We start from the raw sequence: 18285 nt of genomic DNA on the forward strand, positions 1-18285 counted from the left end.
ACCTCACAGTCTTCTTGTGAGGATTAAATAAGATAATACTCATATCTCTGTGCCTGGCACATAGTAAGCACCCCCAAAATATGAGCCATTATAACCATAATATACATTTGGGTGAACATTTGGAAGTTTACTAAGTGTCCTTTCAATGGAATATTGGATGCTATACTTGATTCGACAAGGGTCTAAGTCTTTCACTGTCTTTGACTAGGCTATTTCACAACCCTGCAAATTTCAGAAAAGTTACGGTAATGCGAACTATTCTTGCCCACAGAAATGCAAATTGATCTTGGCCTGAAAATGTACAATTTTAAGAGATGATTTCAAACACCACTTTATTGCTCTAAAGATAATAACTGACTCTGCATCTATTGGCAAATTTATGTATAGATCTAGATATAGATAGATCTGATTCTCCTTTGAACTGGCCTTAGTTTATTATTGGTTCTTTCATTAATTACTATTAAATACAATCTTTGACAGGGGCACCTGGCTGGCTCAATCAGTAGAGCATGCAATGCTTGATCTCAGGGTTTTAAGTTCGAGGCCCATGTTCGATGTAGAGATTACTTAAAAATAAAATCTTTAAAAAAAATGACAATCTTTGACAAGTGTTCATTTTATGTTTGTAAGCGAGTCACGATATTGACTTTTTAAAAATTGTAACAGTGTTTCTAGTATGATCCTATCTTCACTATAGAGATACAGTTCTTTATATTCCTTAGAGAAAGCCAAGAAGGATGAACATAAAAATGTTTATGAAGACTATCTCAGGCGGGTGCCTGGCTGGCTGTCAGTGGAGCGTGTGACTCTTGATCTCAGGGGTTGTAAGTTCGAGCTCCCCATTGGATATAGAAATTACTTAAAAATAAAATCTTGGGGCGCCTGGGTGGCGCAGTCGGTTAAGCGTCCGACTTCAGCCAGGTCACGATCTCGCGGTCCGTGAGTTCGAGCCCCGCGTCGGGCTCTGGGCTGATGGCTCAGAGCCTGGAGCCTGTTTCCGATTCTGTGTCTCCCTCTCTCTCTGCCCCTCCCCCGTTCATGCTCTGTCTCTCTCTGTCCCAAAAATAAACGTTGAAAAAAAAAAATTAAAAAAAAAAATTAAATCTTGAAAAAAAAAGAATATCTTGAGCAGGGGTAGGTAAATAATACAGTAAAACCTTGGTTCATGAGAATAAATTGTTCCGGAAACATGCTTATAAGCCAAAGCACTTGAATATCAAAACAAATTTCCCCAGAAGAAATCATGGAAACTCAGATGATTTGTTCCACAACCCAAAAATATTCATACAAAAATTATCGCAATACTGTAATATAATAAAGAAAATACAAAATATAAAGAAAAATAAATTAACCTGCACTTCCCTTTGAAAACCTTCGTGGCTGGTGTGAGGGAGACAAGAGAGAGGAGGGTTATTGTGTAGGATGACTTTCACTGTCACCAATGGAATCACTGCTCTCTATTGGCTGAATGGAATCTTCTTCTTTTCGTGCAACTTTAACAAGGAACCTATCCGATGACCTAGAATGCAGCAAAGCATTCCTAAGCTTATCCTTCTATGGAAAAGCAAAGGACCGTCCATAGGTGCTCTGAAGCGACAAAAAATACACTAGTGCCAGTTGTGGGCACCACTTCCAACGTTCTGAAAAATCACTGATTTCTGCCAAACACCATAGCCTGAGACGGAGCATCTGAGCGTGGGAGACATCACCCACAATCTCGCAGCAAGAGAGAGAAGAGAGAGAAGAACTATTGGCTCAGCTGTGATCATGTGACATTCAGTGCCACATACTACCTGTTTGTACTACTTGTATTGCAAGACATCGCTTGTTTATTAAGTTAAAATTTATTAGAAATGTTTGCCCGTCTTGTGGAACACTCGCAGAACAAGTTACTTGCAATCCAAGGTTTTACTCTATTTCAGTTGACTTTGACTCTCTTCTTTGTACATTTCTATACTGTCCAAAAATTTTCATGCTGAACATCTGTTTTATGACAAGTTAAAAACAAAACAAAACAAAAACATTCTCCTTTTTTTTAATTACATAGTTTTCATTTTTTTTTAAATAACATAGTTTTCTTTTTTTTTTTTTTAATGTTTATTTATTTTTGAGAGGGAGAGAGAGACAGAGCTCAAGAGGGGAAGGGCCAGTGAGAGAGGGAGACACAGAATCCGAAGCAGGCCCCAGGCTCCAAGCTGTCAGCACAGAGCCCAACATGGGGCTCTAACTCACAAACTGTGAGATCATGACCCGAGCCAAAATCAGATGTTTAACCGACTGAGCCACCCAGGCGCCCCAAAAACATTCTCCTTTTTAAAAGACATAACAGAAAACTCTCCTGCTGGAACCAGTCATTTGGGATGGGATGAGAGAGAGTTAAAAGAGGTCAAGTGTGAGCAGCTTCCTCACTCTCTAGGGCTCTGTTTGGTTATTTAGGTAAGGAAACCCTTGGGAAGTGGGGAGCCCAGTTTAATTACCAGCAGACCTGTTTTTCCTGACATAGGGCACTCAAGCCCAGAACAATCTCAAGGGGCAAAGCCTCAAAGTCTTCTTAGTGACTGGGCTGGGGGTGGTCAAGTCTGAGGCTTGGACTTCAGTGCTGGCTCTTTCAGCCTCTTTGATCTTGAGCTGGTCAATTAATTCAGGCTCCAGCCACAGAAACAGAAAGTCAGCCCTGGAGGAGACTCTGATCCCTTCCTACTACTGAAATGAAAACAAGCCTGGAGAGGGGAAGGAAACAGCAGAGGTCACAGAGCAAATTAGAAGTCACTCTAGCACTAGAACCCCAGAATCCCAAGTTCTGGCCCAATGAGCTTCTACTCACTATAGTGGGTTGACTGTGAGGGGCCTCCAATGCTAAGCCAAGAAGACTAGCCCAAGAGAAGCAGGCATGTTGAACAGAACAAGCCAGGGCCAAGGTCAGGGCTGTGCTTTAGGAAAAGTCTTCTCACAGAATGGGGCAGGGGGTGGGGGGGGGGGGGAGGGAGCTGTTAGCACACCCCTCCCCCATCTGGTGGCTGGGCCAGGAAAGGGAGGCTACTCTTGTGACTGAACACTTTACAGACCTTTAATAAATTGCCATTGCAAAGCTGCCTGCCATTTTAATTACACTGGAAGAGAAAACGGACTGCACTTTTTTTGTTTGAGGAAAAACAGTGCTGGGGACTTTTGTTACATGAAGAGAGATGGAGATCTCCCTTGAAATGGAGCCCTGTGGGACAATAAGGCGGCATAAAGGAAAGGCTGAGCTCCTGGTGGGTCTGGAATTGGCTCTTCTTGGGGCTGGAGCTCGGCTGGGTCAAGGGGCCTCTCCTTGTGGTCCCTGCCAGGAACTGGGGAGAGAGGCGCCATCCCCCTTCCCTTCCCGGGGACTGAGGAGGCCAGGCCAGGCCAGGCCATGGATTCTGGCATCCGGTCTTAAGTTCCTCATTGTTATGTGCAGTGTTCCCTAGCCTTGAGGCCCCAAATTGCACAATTTTGCCATGTCAATGGACTACCTACATTACTGTTCACTTAATATTTTCCTGTAAGTCTACTCACTTTCAATAATAAAGACATTTATGAGGTTACATCAATGGGAAATCAGCATCATTTCCATAAAAATAAATACAAGGAAAACAAAACAGTGTGATTAAACTCTAGCTAGAAACTGTTGCCTGCTCTCTTGTTAGAAAGGGAGACTAGCACGTATTAGAGAACTTTTACAAGGATATTAGATACTCCAGGAGGCTTTCCTGATTTATTCAGAGGAAATGGAAGATAATGGAAAATAGAATGACTATCGCACAATGTGGTTCAGTGACTTAATGCCTTTGTGTGAAGCAGCTCCAATGAGATGTGGTTCCTCCCCTATAAGCCAGACTTTGGACGGGGCCCTGCTCTCCCACCAACTAGCTGAGTGACTTTGGGAAAGTCCCTCACCCTCTCTGAACGCCTGATTCCTCACCTGTGAAAGGGAAATGCTGGCAGAAGTGAATCCAGAGGCTTCTCTGAGAGATAATAATGGTGATAATAATGAGGATGATAATGATGCTATCAGGAAGACATTGGTAAAATTCCTTAAGCTAAACCTTGCAGTGTTAGGTATGCTTTGGGGAACTGAGTTAGTAGTCTGGGTCTTTGAGCAAAAGAAGAGCGGAGAGAACAGCTGCAGACAGGCCAGCAGACGAGCTGCCTGGTCAACAGAAATTAGCAACCTACTAGGATGGATTTGTGGAAAATTAAAGTGTTCCCTGGGTTGGAAGAAACGTCAAGGAAGTAAAACTGAATAAGGATACTGGACCTCTGATGGTCATGCAGGACAGGTGTTTGGACAATACTGGCTGAGTATTAAAGTGAAGGATAACTGGTGCACCTGGATGGCTCAGTTGGTTGAGCGTCCGACTCTTGATCTTAGCTTGGGTCTTGATCTCAGGGTTGTGAGTTCAGGCCCCGTGTTGGGCCCCACATCGGGCTCCTCGTTGGGCGTGAAGCCTACTTAAAAAAATAAACAAATAAAAACAAAAATAAATAAGGTGAAGAATAACTACTAATAGCCAAACAACGAGGAGATGGGTATTACAGTTATTGTCCTCCACTTTACACACAAGGAAAATGAGACTATAATATTAGGTGACTGCCAGAAAATTCATAGCAAAATTACACTCCATGCTTTCATTCTTTTCAATATTTCAACAAATGCCTGAACATGCTTAAGCCCTGGGGCAGGGCAGCAATGGGATAGATACATACGAAGAAGGAGAAGGAGAAGGAGAAGGAGAAGGAGGAGGAGGAGGAGGAGGAGGAGGAGGAGGAGGAGGAGAAGAAGAAGAAGAAAAAAAAAGAGAAGGAGAAGGAGAAGGAGAAGAAGAAGAAGGAGGAGGAGGAGGAGGAGGAGAAGAAAGAGAAGGAGATTTGCAAAAACAAAATGGACAATATGATCTTGTTTACGTAAAAGAAAAAAACAGCAAAGTTATATCTTCGTGTATATGCATCCATACGTACAGAGGCTTAGAAATAGATCTGATGATAGTGTTAACGATTGGGTGGAGTCAGGTAGGGAAACAGGGGACTTTAGCTTTACCTGTATTGTTTGAGGTAGTAGTAATAATAATAATGTTTCTATATTATTTGGCTTATTAAAAAATTAAAAATGACGGTCATGAGCTGAATTGTGTTCCATCCCCAAATCATATGATGATAGCCCTAACGTCAGTACCTGAGAATGTGGCTGTATCTGGAGATAAGGTTTTTAAGAGGTAATGAAGCCAACACGAGGTCATCAGGATGGGCCCTAATCAAACACGACTAGCCTCCTTATAGGCAGAGGAAATTTGGGACCCAGAGACACACACAGGGAAGACCACGTGAAGACACAGGGAGAAGACGGCCATCAGCAAGCTGAGGAGTGAGGCCTCAGAAGAAACCAACCCCCAGACATCTTGGTCTTGGACTTTCAGCCTCCAGAATTGTGAGAAAATAAATTTCTGTTGTTTAAGCCACCCAATCTGTGATATTTGTTATGGCATCTGTAAATGAAAAAAAAAATTCAATAACACTTGTTCAGGATGGTAAGGAAGCCTTTATTCTGGACTAGTGTTAGGTATAGGGGCTGTGATGGGATTTTACAATGGGGGAGAGAGATGGGCTCAACTCCAAGCACACCACGGGCTAGTAGGAATTTGTAGCCAGGGAGTAGCATGGGGTCAGGGGATGGAAATTTACTAAGAGGAAACAACAGGGATTAGGGGGGCTACTGGCTATATTGACCTAACAGGATTTTAATTGAAGACAGGCCCAGTGTTGAGACATCACTCGATGGATGGTGGAGGATGAGGAACCTGATTGGACGGTGAGGGTGATCAGGTATCAAGAGTTGGGGGTTCTTGCTAAAATGACTTAGTAGGGTTCTTACTAAAACTGGATTTTATAGCAAAATGCACAGATGGGTCTAAGAGAAGGTCCAGGAGGGTGACCAAAGTTAGCTCAAGCAAAGAATTTTTGTCACAGTCCCAGCAAATTAATACAATGACCAAAGTAAGTTCCTGACTTCCAGGCGTTCTAGCCATGTGGGAGAAGCAGCTAATGGTAGAACCTCAGTATGATACTGGGAAAACTGGGGGATGTACTACAAATCCACAAATGAGGCAGTGCAAATACATGGACCTGGGGGTGGGGGGACAGAATTGAGTCTGGCAGGTTTCACAGAGGAAGTGGCTTTTGAGCTGGGCCTTGAATGATGTGTAGCAGAAGGAACTTGGGGGTATGTTGGTGGTTGGAGGGGGGATGGGAAAAATGGGGACTATTTCTGGAGGAAACACGTAAGTAAAGGTCTGGCAGTGAAGATCTGTCCTGGGTCAGGTTAAGATGGGGGAGCCACACCTGAGCACAGGCTTTATTAGAGGACTGGGGAGATGTAGCTGAAAGTGTTCTTTGGAAGGGGCCATTTGTCGGCTATTGGCCATCATGGAGGGAGTAACAGCATCATATTTGCTTTGTGGGAAGACCACCCTGACAGTCCATGAACCGGGGGTTGAAAAGTGACGGTCCGAGCACCTTTCAGATCCACAGAAATGCTTTGTTTGACACACCTCGTTTTTTTTTTTTAATTAATTAACTGTTCTAACAGTTCACAAATTATAACTACTTGATTTAAATAATTTAATCAATAATTTATTAACAGAATTTGAATTTATATAATATTTATAATAAATAACATTAATTTATACAGACCAACAAAATAAAATTAATTGTAATTATGTTAACTTATACATAAATTATAAATATTATTAATAAATTGGAAGAACTCGTAAAATTTCAGAGTTTTTTGAAAATCTTTTAATGGGCATTGTGGCTTGAATTGTGTCCCACATCAGGTATGTTGAAATAGTCCTAACCCTTAGTACCTGTGAATTTGACCTAATTTGGAAATAGAGTCTTCGCAGATGCAATTAAGATGAGGTCATGCTGGAGCAAGAGAGGCCCTTCATCCAATATGAACTGTGTCCTTATAAGCAGAGACAAGGGACACAGAAACACCAGCAGAAAAATGCCATGTGGCTGATGACAGAAGCGGAGATCGGAACAATGTGCCTTGAAGCCAAGCAAGAGCAAGGATTGACAGCCACCATCAGAAGCTAAAAGAGGCAAGGAAAGATTCAACCACTTAATCCTCCTCACAACATTATATAAAACCTCATGCTACAGATGAGAACACTGAGGCTCAGAAAGGTTACATGGCTTAGATGATAAGAACTGACACTGCTCCATTGCCTACTAGGTGCCAGGCACTGAGCTGAGCACTTAATGTGTGAACTCACTGAATCCTCACAATACCTTTGAGGTAGGTATTATCATTATCCCCAATTATTTCCCCTCTTCCCTGCTGCAATGAGGAAAGTGAGGTACCAAAGGGCAAGTAACTTGCTCAAGTTAGTCACCACTGAAGCTGAGATGGATGTAGCACTCCACTCCATGCTTCTGTCTGGATCCACAGCCCTTGCTCTACAAAGGCGCAGACTTGTTAGTCAAGGGGTTGTTTACCTTTCATTCATTTGTTCATTGATGAATGCTGTAATGCTTGATGTGTTTTTGAAGGGGGAAGCTGGGTATAGCATGGAAAGCATAGGCTCAAGTGTTCAGAGTCTTGGGTTCTGGTCTAGCCTGGGCCTCAGTTTCCCCATATGTGAAATGTGGGGATTCTACTGGCCAATCTTGAAGGTCCCTTCTTGCACCAAGAGTCTATTTTTCAGTGATTCCCCAGCCTTGGGAAGAAGTTACCGATCACTAATACAATAGCTCAGGATGCTAACTCATTGGCCAACGTCTCCACAAATGACAGACAAAGCCAGGATTTTAATCCAAGTACACTTGACTCTCAAAGCTTCTGCACTCTCTTTTCCTGAGTTCGGAAAAGAGAGGAACTAAAACAGAGGCCCACGGACATACAACTGCCAAACCAGATCTGTGCAACACAACTGGGACCACTGACCAAAGCCCAGGAGTTCTGACTGGGGAGCTGGCCTGGCATGGGCCTGTTACACCCTCTTGTGGAGCATGTCTGAAATGCTCCGTTCTGCCAGCTTTTTCATTTCAGTACCAGAATAGATGTAGGAATCCCGGAAGCAGGAAGTAGTTGTCCTAATAGATTTGAAAACCAGCAACTCCAGCTATTGTCCTAAAAGAGACTGTTTGGAGGCACCTGGGTGGCTCAGTGGGTAAAGCATCTGACTCTTGACTTCAGCTCAGGTCATTATCTCGCTATTCCTGGGTTCAAGCCCCGCGTCCAGCTCCAGGCTGAGAATGCAGAGACTGTTTGGGAATTCTCTCTCTCTCCCTCTCTCTGTGCCCCTCCCCTACCTCTCTCTCTCCCAAAACTAAATATGCTTAAAAAACAAACAGAGATTGTTTGAAGGCATCAAATAATAAAATAAACTTGAAAAAAAAATCCAGAGACTGTTTGAAGGCACTCTTCACTTAGGGAAGCCCAGCTGCCCTGTATTCATTTATCGATGAAACAGATCATTTGTTGTTTCTGTTTTTACATCTTGTACATACATTCTGTTTTACATCTTGTATCAGGTATAAAGCAGTAACACAAATGTACCTTTCCTCCTTAGTTCACAGTGAGGGAGGTCAGACATTAAACCTGTAAAACCCAGAATACATTCGAAGGCAAGAAAGAATTTTTCCTTCACATTCCCTTTTCCCTGTTTTCTCTCCAACATCTGGAGAAGAAAAGGATCTTTAGCAAGACCAAAGAATGAGAGATGAAGACTTTTAAGCCTAACAGTTCATTAAAATTATGTCTATCTGCTCTCAAAAGTTTCATTTGTGTGACAGATGCTGTGTTTTGGGGATTCTAAAATAACTAAGTCCTCACCTATACTGAGGTGCTAGTCCCTCTTCTCCCAGAGAAGTCAGCGGCAGTGCCCAGATTTAAGCTTGGAGTCTGCAGGGATCTCCTCCAGGAGGGACCTGACATCGTGGCCACCCAAGAAGGATGGGAATAAGGGGGGCAGGTTATAGTGGAGAGGGATTTTAGATATATTCCTAACCTTCACAACAATCCAATATGGGGTACCATATACCTATTTTACACATGAGGAAACTAAGGCCCAGAGAGATTCAAAAGCTTGCCCAAATCTAAAAGCTAATAGGCTACAGAGTTGGAATTTAAGTGTTAGAAAAGCAATAGATTAGGAATCCAAAGTCTGGTTTTTCATCATAGGTCTAAACTGGCTTGCTAAGCAACTGCTGACCAAGTCAGTTAACATCTCAGATCTCTGTTTTCCCTTTGCATAATGGAGGCTTGGCTCAAAAGGCGTCCATGGACCCTTTCTGGTCTGCCAATATTCGAGGCTGAGCAGAAAAACAGGATGGAGGCCCTGAGGGGCTCCAATGGACAGGAGGAGAGAGGAGCTCAAGTCCAAGTACAATCATTAGTCACTGAAGAGTGAATCACTGACGAGCGAATGCCCTGTTAACTGTGATGTGTGATCACCTGGCAGCCTCTCATAGCTTGACTCTCATAGTGGCTCTCATAGCTCTCTTGGGAAGAGAACACAGAACTTCTGAAACCTCAGATTCCCTTATCCAGCAGACTTTAAAGTTTTAAACAGAAGTACCATCCATTAAAAAAAACTTAAAACATTAACTGCTATGTGAGGGTTTGGGGGGGGGGGGAGGGAGTGTTTAAGGAGGGAATTGACAGGGTCAGAGACCACCTAATTAGACCTCACAGTGTGCCAGGGAGGTTCAAATACGTGGGCCCTATCCCCTCTCAACCCCTTCCCAAAATGTGTGTGTTTGGGGCGGCACAGCAGGAACGGAAAAGGGAAGGCCCAACCCTTTGCCCTGGACCCTATTCCAGCCAGTCTCTCTGATCAGCTCAACCTACAGGAGTCTTGTTCTCCCATTTGTCCCCTTGTCTTTCCCTCTCCCAATTACTTTTATTATTCTGCAGAAACTCTTCTGATCTCAGTTGAATGCTGTGACAGCAGATAAAGGTGTTTTTCTTTCCCAACAGACATGGAGAGACTGCTTCAGGAGCTATTGATGGGCCCTCAGAAATGTAAGTGCAGCTACTGTTTCCCGTGGGCTTCTTCATACCAGGCACTCTGCTAAGAGCTTGGCATGCTTTACCTCATTTTCTCTTCACAACCACCAGAGGAATTAGATACTACGATTTCCTCATTTTGGAGGCAAGGAAATGAAGAATTAGAGACCTCATGGAGCTTATCCAAAGGCACACAGCTCCTAAGAGGCCAGGCTGGGGCTCAAATCCAATTATGGTGTTGGGTAATTTCTGACCTGTCAGTTTGGGTCCTTCTTGTAGTTGTTGGTTCTGTTAATGGTTGCTTCTTCCGCTGTTTCTAAGCCTCGCTCTTTGTTCACCATAGACGGTAGAGGGGAACCCCTTTTCTCCAGTCTGGGTTTCAATTGGGAAGGGTTTTTTTCTAACCTCATTTCCTGCTTCCTCTCCCTGCTTTATCCATTCCTGCGTAGATGAGGGACGGCTCTTTTGATAAATTTGAAAACACCCGGTCGTGCCTATTCAACATTGTCCTTCTTACGGGGAGGGAGCCGCTCCTGGGGCTCTGCCCCCCTTTAGCAGTGGGAGCTGTCCTAGTCTTTGCAGCCCAGGTCTGGGATTCATTATTAGTGGTGCCCTTCAGCTACCAGCTCTGAAAGTTTCTTTGCCAGCCTGGTTTCTTATCACTAGTAAAGGCGATCTTTTTGTTTTCTTCCCCAACCTGTTCAGAACTCAGGCAAAGTAATCAGGATGCTATTTACTCAGAGTCCCTCAGAGAGCCCACATGGCGTAGCCTGAGGGAATTACACTGGTGGGAGAGTTTCATGGTCTGCTGCTAGTTCCAATCCTTATCTTGGTGGCTTCAGAGTAGAACTCCAACTTCCTCAGGCCTTCGAGCGCTATTGCCTGCCCCCTCTTAGGCAAACGGCAGTGTGGCAGAAATGGCTAGTGGTTTCTCGGTATCTGTTCTTTTCTCCCTCTATTAATAATAGTCCTCCCCAGAATAAAGACTAGATTTCCCAATGTCCCTTGCATTTAGGTGTGGCCATGTGACTCATCAATGCCATGTGAGTAGAAGTGATGAGCACAACTTCTGTGTCATACGTGAAAGAGAAGGCACTTTCTATCCACTTCTTTTTCTCTCCTCTACTGGCTGGAATGGGACATGATGGTGGAAGCTATGTTTTGGGGGTAGCAGTGCAATAACCAAGGAAGAGCTTAAAAATTGCCACCTGAAACCTGCCATATCACCCCTAGACTACCTATCCAAACTTTTATGTGAGAGAGGAGTAAACTTCTACCTTGTGAAAGCCTCTATCATTTTTCGGTCCCATAGTTACAGCATCCGAACCCATGTATCCTAACTAACACAGGTAGGGGCCCAAGAAGTTGCTTCCCGATTTCGAGGAGGGGTGTAAGGCTCTGGCGCCTGATTCACATGTATGAGGGAATCAGTGAATAAGGGAAAGATAGAAGGCTAGAGCATCTGTTGGATGCTTGGAATATTCTAGATAACTGTGCCTGGTACTTTCAGTTACACTTTCTCAGTTGACCTAGACAACAATTCCATTGGGGTACATTTATTATTCCATTTTGTAGTTTAGGATCTGAGAAGTAATTTGACTAATGTCAGGTAACTAATAAAATGTTTGCTAGAAATGGAGCTACAGTCACCATGCTTCTTAAAACCATATTCTTTCATCCGCAGCATACTACTCACTCACCAAATATTGTACAACACAATGAAATCTTGCCCCCATTGGAAGCCGACCCTCCATGGGTCTCTGGTTGTTTCCGCACACTTTGTGAGCACAAGGACTATCATTTGTCCCAGACTATTTTTTTCTTTTCTTTTTTTAATCTTTATTTATTTTTGAGAGAGAGAGAGCACAGGAGGAACAGAGAGAAAAGGAGACACAGAATCCGAAGCAGGCTCCGGGCTCTGAGCTGTCAGCACAGAACCGGACACAGGGCCGTGAGACCATGACCCGAGCCAAAGTCGGACGCTTAACGGACTGAGTCACCCAGGTGTCCCTCCCAGACTATTTTTTCAAGGATGTTTATATACCAAAGAGCCTTCGAAAATAGAAATAGTTTCCCTTCAGAGTAAAGGACAGAAATGCTCACTCTTCACTAGGAAAGATTTGGTTTCCCTAAGCTCAGAGTTCCCTTCCTGTGACATATTGTGTGTTCAGACAGCCAAGAACTGAGGCAAAAGTGTTGATGTATGTGTTGCATGAACTGTTGTGAATATTACAGTCCTTTGTCTCTGACCCAGAGGTTTTGCGTCTTTTTGTGTCTCTGCTTCTATCCAGGAAACTGCATTAGGCTAAATTATTAGCTTGCAACTAAGGTAAAATCTCAGTTCTTGACAGCACCTGCCATATTTGTACCATGGTGACAGTCACCATCAGTTTGATACACTTGTGTCACATCACACATGCTTTTAACCTACATTATTTCAACTAAATGTAAAAGGTCAACAGAGCAATAAAGAAAATCATACATTTTGCATGTGATAAAAGAGCCAAATCTGCTATTTTCTTAGTAGATTTCAGTTTATCCTATAGATCTCATGGTGTGGTCATTTGCCATAGTAAGTGTGATTCTAAAGTTGAAAGATGCACATTTTTTAGGGGTGCCTGGGTGGTTCAGCTGGTTGAGTGTCAGACTTCAGCTCAGGTCATGATCTCATGGTTCATGGGTTTCAGCCCCACATCGAGCTCTGTGCTGATAGCTCGGAGCCTGGAGCCTGCTTTGGATTCTGTGTCTCCCTCTCTCTCTGCCCCTCCCCCACTCATGTTCTCTCTCTCTCTCTCTCTCTCTCTCTCTCTCTCTGTGTCTGTCAAAAATAAACATTTTTTTAAAAAAAGAGAGATGCACATTTTTTTCATGTAACATGGCCTCTAAATCTAAACCACTCACTTCTTTTGGTGGTCAGCCAAAGAGATGGCCATCAGATCTGACACCAGAGGAAAACTAAGAAACAATAAACAGTCTCTAGTGTGGAGCTTTCCTGAGGAATTTAAGTATACTTTTCACCTTATGTAATTCTGCTGTGGTTGTTAAGAGAAGTCATGCTGTAATAAACTGTGATGCCAGAGGGTTACAGTTTGGGGGGACTGGTATAAGATCCATGGCTACGTTGGAGGGGGGACTATTTTAATGGTCAAAACATTTCTTTTCCAATTGAGTATATCATGTACTCATCCTTAGATTTATGCATTATTTTCTTCTTTTGTATCATGAATTTGCATCGAATCCTTTTTCATATCCAGAGACTAAAAAGTCTCATGCGCTTGATTATGACTTCTCTGTCAATCTGCTAAATTTTTAAGTACATCAATTGCTATTTCTTTTTTGGTTGATGTAGTATTTTTTATTTGTTTGTTTTTACTTAATTGAATTATGTATCACTGGAGATTAACCAACTACACTTAAAAATGCACTTAAAATTGGGGCGCCTGGGTGGCGCAGTCGGTTGAGCGTCCGACTTCAGCCAGGTCACGATCTCGCGGTCCGTGAGTTCGAGCCCCACGTCGGGCTCTGGGCTGATGGCTCAGAGCCTGGAGCCTGTTTCCGATTCTGTGTCTCCCTCTCTCTCTGCCCCTCCCCCGTTCATGCTCTGTCTCTCTCTGTCCCAAAAATAAATAAACGTTGAAAAAAAAAATTTAAAAAAAAATGCACTTAAAATTTAGGTTCTTAAATAAAATTCAGAGTACAGATTGTTTTGGTTTTGCTATGTCTTCAATATCATCCAGGAACTAGAACACCAAAATTTTAGTATCTGGTTCTAGATTTATGGCAACTCCAAAACCACTGGACAAAACGGGATGAGTGGAGAGAGACAGACAGACAGACAGACAGAGAGAGACAGAGAGAGAGGGAAAAAATATATAACCTAAGACTAGGAACAAAAATTCTAAAATGCATGAGCAAAATTAACCAATGTAATTAAGCCTATAAAACCAATTAGGAGATGAACTAATTTGGTTTAAATAAACACAATAGATAGATCTGAAAATAACTTCAAATTTTTAGGCTCTGGAGAAAGATAAAGACTAGGAAAACATCGATTTTTATTAAAAGAAACTATAAAAATATAAACGGGGAGAAATGAAACAAGAATGGGTAGATATGACAAAGAATCAGTACCTGGAGTGATCCCAATTCTCTCTCCCTAGGAATGGGTAGCCCCTTGTACATTTGCTTTATCTTCCAGCTGACCGCCAGCTTGTGTCATCTACACCACATGCCGATGATGAACATCTCTTTGCCACGCTCCAATCTAGGACTGAAAAGTCAAGGTATGTATGGGTTGCTGGGACAGTTTCAGTCCCTCCCCATCTACAGCCCTCCACCATACCATCCAAAGCCCCTTGCCATGTGGTCGCTCTCGTGTGTTTTCCTTTGCCAGAGATGCAACAGCATAGAGCATATCAGTAAGTCTGATGCTCAAATAGCTACTGGGGAGTTGCCGGTCTCCTCTTCCTATAGGCACACCTAGTCTTCACTAGTGATTCCTTTGGAGCCCTGTTCCCTTGCTTCTAGGAAGGGATATAATCCCCCCATGGAGAGACAGGAAGGGATACGTCTCTTTCCAGAACACCACTCTCCCAAAGGCTGACTCCCCTGTCAACTCTCTATTCTTTCCACTGATTAGTGGTGATGGTTTATCTGTGGGGAGAAGGGAAGGGCATGGAGAATGGGTGGGGCTTATTGGAGTGGAGATAGGGCTTGGTGGAAGGGCTGGTTTCTCCAACCAATGGCTCTTTAAATGTCCTCCTGGAAGACAGCTAGTTCCAGTAACTGGTGGTGGGTACCTTATGTACTTTTTGATTTTTAGATTTGGGCCTCAGCAGCAGTTTCAGGACAGTAGGAAAAATCCCTCTCAATGTCCATTTACACAAACATATATATATTTCCCCCTCCCTTAAAAAAAAGGTGTCCATTCATTTATTTTGAGAGAGAGGGAGAGAGAGAGAGCAAGTGTGAGTGGGTGAGCCACACACACACAGAGAGAGAGAGAGAGAGAGAGAGAGAGAGAGAGAGAGAGAGAGAGAATCCCAAGCAGGCTCTGCACTGTCAGCACGGAGCCCCATGTGGAGCTCCACCTCATGGTTCATGAGATCGAGACCTAAGCCAAAACCAAGAGCCAGGAATCTTAACCGACTCAGCCACCCAGGTGCCTCTCCCCTTTCTTTTATAGTTTAACGAATGTTGGCATACTATTTGCTTTTCTTATTTTTTTCACTTGAAGTATTCCTTAAAGATAGTTCCATATCAGGACATACTATGTGCCTCAGTCTTTTAATTGCTGCATATATTACACAATATGGATGTATTAAAATTTATTAGGGGCGCCTGGGTGACTTAGTCGGTTGAACGTCTGACTTCGGCTCAGGTCATGATCTCACAGTCTGTGAGTTCAAGCCCCGCGTCGGGCTTTGTGCTGACAGCTTGGAGCCTGGAACCTGCTTCGGATTCTGTGTCTCCCTCTCTCTCTGCCCCTCCCCACTCATGCTCTCTCTCTGTCTCAAAAATAAATAAAAACATTAAAAAATTTATTATAACAGCTCTCTAGTGATGGTTTGTCTCTAGTCTTTTACAAACAGTGCTGTAACCAATATTTTGTGTATATATCTCTTTTCATATAAGCAGCCTTAAAGAAAAAAATTAACTAGGAACCCTAATAGACAGGCATCCAATGGACAGTTCTAATTATGCTGCAGTTGGTCACATACACCTCTCCTTTGAAAATTGTGATTTATTACAAGAATTGACAATATCTATAATCTTTAATTGTATTGCTTAGCATGTAATAGACACATTACATTCACAACAATGTTTCTCTTCAATGTTGCATCCAGGGTAACCTCTTCCACACAGACTTAAGTAACAATTAGAAATCTATACTTAATGGGGCCCACTGGCTCAGGTCATGTTCTCACCTGAGTTCGAACCTGTGTCAGGCTCTGTGCTGACAATCCAGAGCCTGGAGACTGCTTTGGATTCTCTTTCTCTCTCTCTCTCTCTCTCTCTCTCAATCTCTCCCCCCCCAACCCTCCCCCACTCATGCTCTCTCTCTCCTTCAAAATTAAATAAACATTAAAAAAATAAAAGGAATCTACACTTAAGCTGCTAACAAGTGGAAATAAGGCATGAAGTCTAGAACGGGGCTTAGGAATGGGTGCTCTGAAGTTATATGTGCCTGAGTTCAAGTCCCAGCGCTACCAATATTTATGTATTTTATAGTTTCTGACCTGTATGACACATAGTTTTATCATTCATAAGATGGGGTGAATATAGTACTGACTTCATGGGGATGTTGCAGGGATTAAATAAGAAAGTATACATGATTCCTAGGTCAGTTCCTACTTCACAGAGGGACTGCACGCAAATTCCCCCAGGGGCCAAGACGGGGAGGAGAGGCAGAGAATGGACTTGGGAGCCAGGCTGTCTGGATCAAGTCCTGGGTCTGTCACTTCCTAGTTGTGGCTTCAGGCAAGTTACTCTACTTCTCTGGATCTCAGTTTTCTTATCTTTAAAATGGGAGACAAAAAATAAAAATAAAAAACTAAAATATAAATAAAACGGGGATGATGGTCCTCTCTACCTTATAATTTGGTTGCCAACTCAAATCATCAATACAAGGAAACTTAGAACACTGCATGGCACATGGAAACCTAGGTATTATTTTTTTCAAGGTCATCTCTTTCATTCCCCTGCCTCTGAGCAATCATTTACTCCAGAAGCATTTCCTAACCATTTGCTATACATGAAGTTTTCAATTCAGGTGACAATTGGATATATAGAAACTCTCTAGCCAGACCTAAGCTCACAGTTGGACAAGTAAAGGCAATTCGTCCACAGCTTTCATATTTACTTGGCATAGGCGAATTTCTTGATTTCAGAGATGTTAAATTGTGACCGCAAACAAACTATACTTATTGGAGTTAAAGAATACAGGGGAAAAAAAGAATATAGGAATAGAAGCATAGACCTACAGGGCTAGAAGAGATTCCAATATTCCTATGTATTAAATATTTATATGTCAAGCATTTTGTACATATTACCTCACTTAATTTTCAAAAGGACCCATGTGTGATAGGCATCATTATCCTTATTTTGCAGAAAAGATTGAGGATCTGAGAAATCAAGTGACATGCCCAATGGTGGGCCATTCGTAAGATGAAAATGAGGTATTCGCACACAGGTCTTTCTGAAAATAAGAGGTTTGTAACCTGTCATGCACTTTCCCAAAGAAATCTCACTTGTCTGTAGCAAAGATAGCTTATGAAAGCTCTTCGGTGTCTAGAGAGAGCTTGAACTTCATTTTGGGTGACTGAGACAGGGCAGTCTTATCCATTAGCTACAACAGGCACGGTGCCCACAAAAATGTTTTAAGTGCTTTTAAAAGTCAGGGTGAAAAAAAGATGAACTTGTAGGTCAAAGAAAATGTTTTGCTGTACAACATTGATATATTCATCTGTATACCAATTTAGTTGTAAAATGTGAGCTATATAAGAATATGCATGTTTGTACATAAATATACATATGTATATGTTATCTACCTACCTACCTATCTACCCACCTCCACAAACGCAAGGCCAATGTGTCGCGGTTCCACGAAAGTCATAACGCGGCCTTGCGAAGTGCGCTAAACTTTCTGGGAAGGGGAGAATAGCAGACCAAGTTGGAGGGTGGGAAGCGGTGGTCAAATTGTGGAAAATGTGGTAACAATTTCTCTGCTCCCATCAAAGGAATCCTAAAAGAGAGGTTAAAAAGACAAAGGTGAAACAGAACAGGAAGCGCCCACGTTCTAGTCGCATGATCTTGGGACCAGTGACTTGATCAACGTGAACCTCAGTTTCGCCATCGATAAAATGGGGATAGGTACCTGGGACCTGGTTAGGGACCCAAAGTGCTCACTTGCTACGTAGGAATCGTTCAATACATACACGTTGAGTGAACGCTGTAATTGTATGGTTAGCATTGTGGCCGGTGTACCACATGCGTCCAGTAAGTAGTAGTCGGTGGCATTAAAAATTGTAAAAAGCCCAGAAAAGTGACAAACCTAGCCCTCCAAGACCTACTGGTCTCTCCGTAGGTTCCACGCGAACCTGCGCAGTAACTTCTCTAGAAGGCGACAGCACGCGAATGCGCTTGCGCGGAAGCGCTTTCCTCCGCCCCTTCAGGCGCCACGGTCAGTGGGGCGGGCCTCGGCGGCGGCGCGACAAGTCCAGAGGGAAGGGCTGAGGAAGGGGCGTGGC

At 43.0% G+C, this 18285-nt stretch overlaps 1 long non-coding RNA gene across 1 annotated transcript; it reads right to left on the reverse strand.

Annotated features, from left to right (window-relative positions):
* Nucleotides 1-14173: 14173 nt before the first annotated feature.
* Nucleotides 14174-18253, reverse strand: LOC125150765 (uncharacterized). The gene is made up of 3 exons (XR_007146468.1): nucleotides 18090-18253; nucleotides 17607-17780; nucleotides 14174-14306 (listed from the first exon to the last, which is right to left on the reverse strand). It is a non-coding gene; the product is annotated as an uncharacterized LOC125150765 (long non-coding RNA).
* Between the last annotated feature and the right edge of the window lie 32 nt (nucleotides 18254-18285).

This window comes from Prionailurus viverrinus, chromosome D4, assembly GCF_022837055.1.
Source record: "Prionailurus viverrinus isolate Anna chromosome D4, UM_Priviv_1.0, whole genome shotgun sequence".
Taxonomy (NCBI): domain Eukaryota; kingdom Metazoa; phylum Chordata; class Mammalia; order Carnivora; family Felidae; genus Prionailurus; species Prionailurus viverrinus.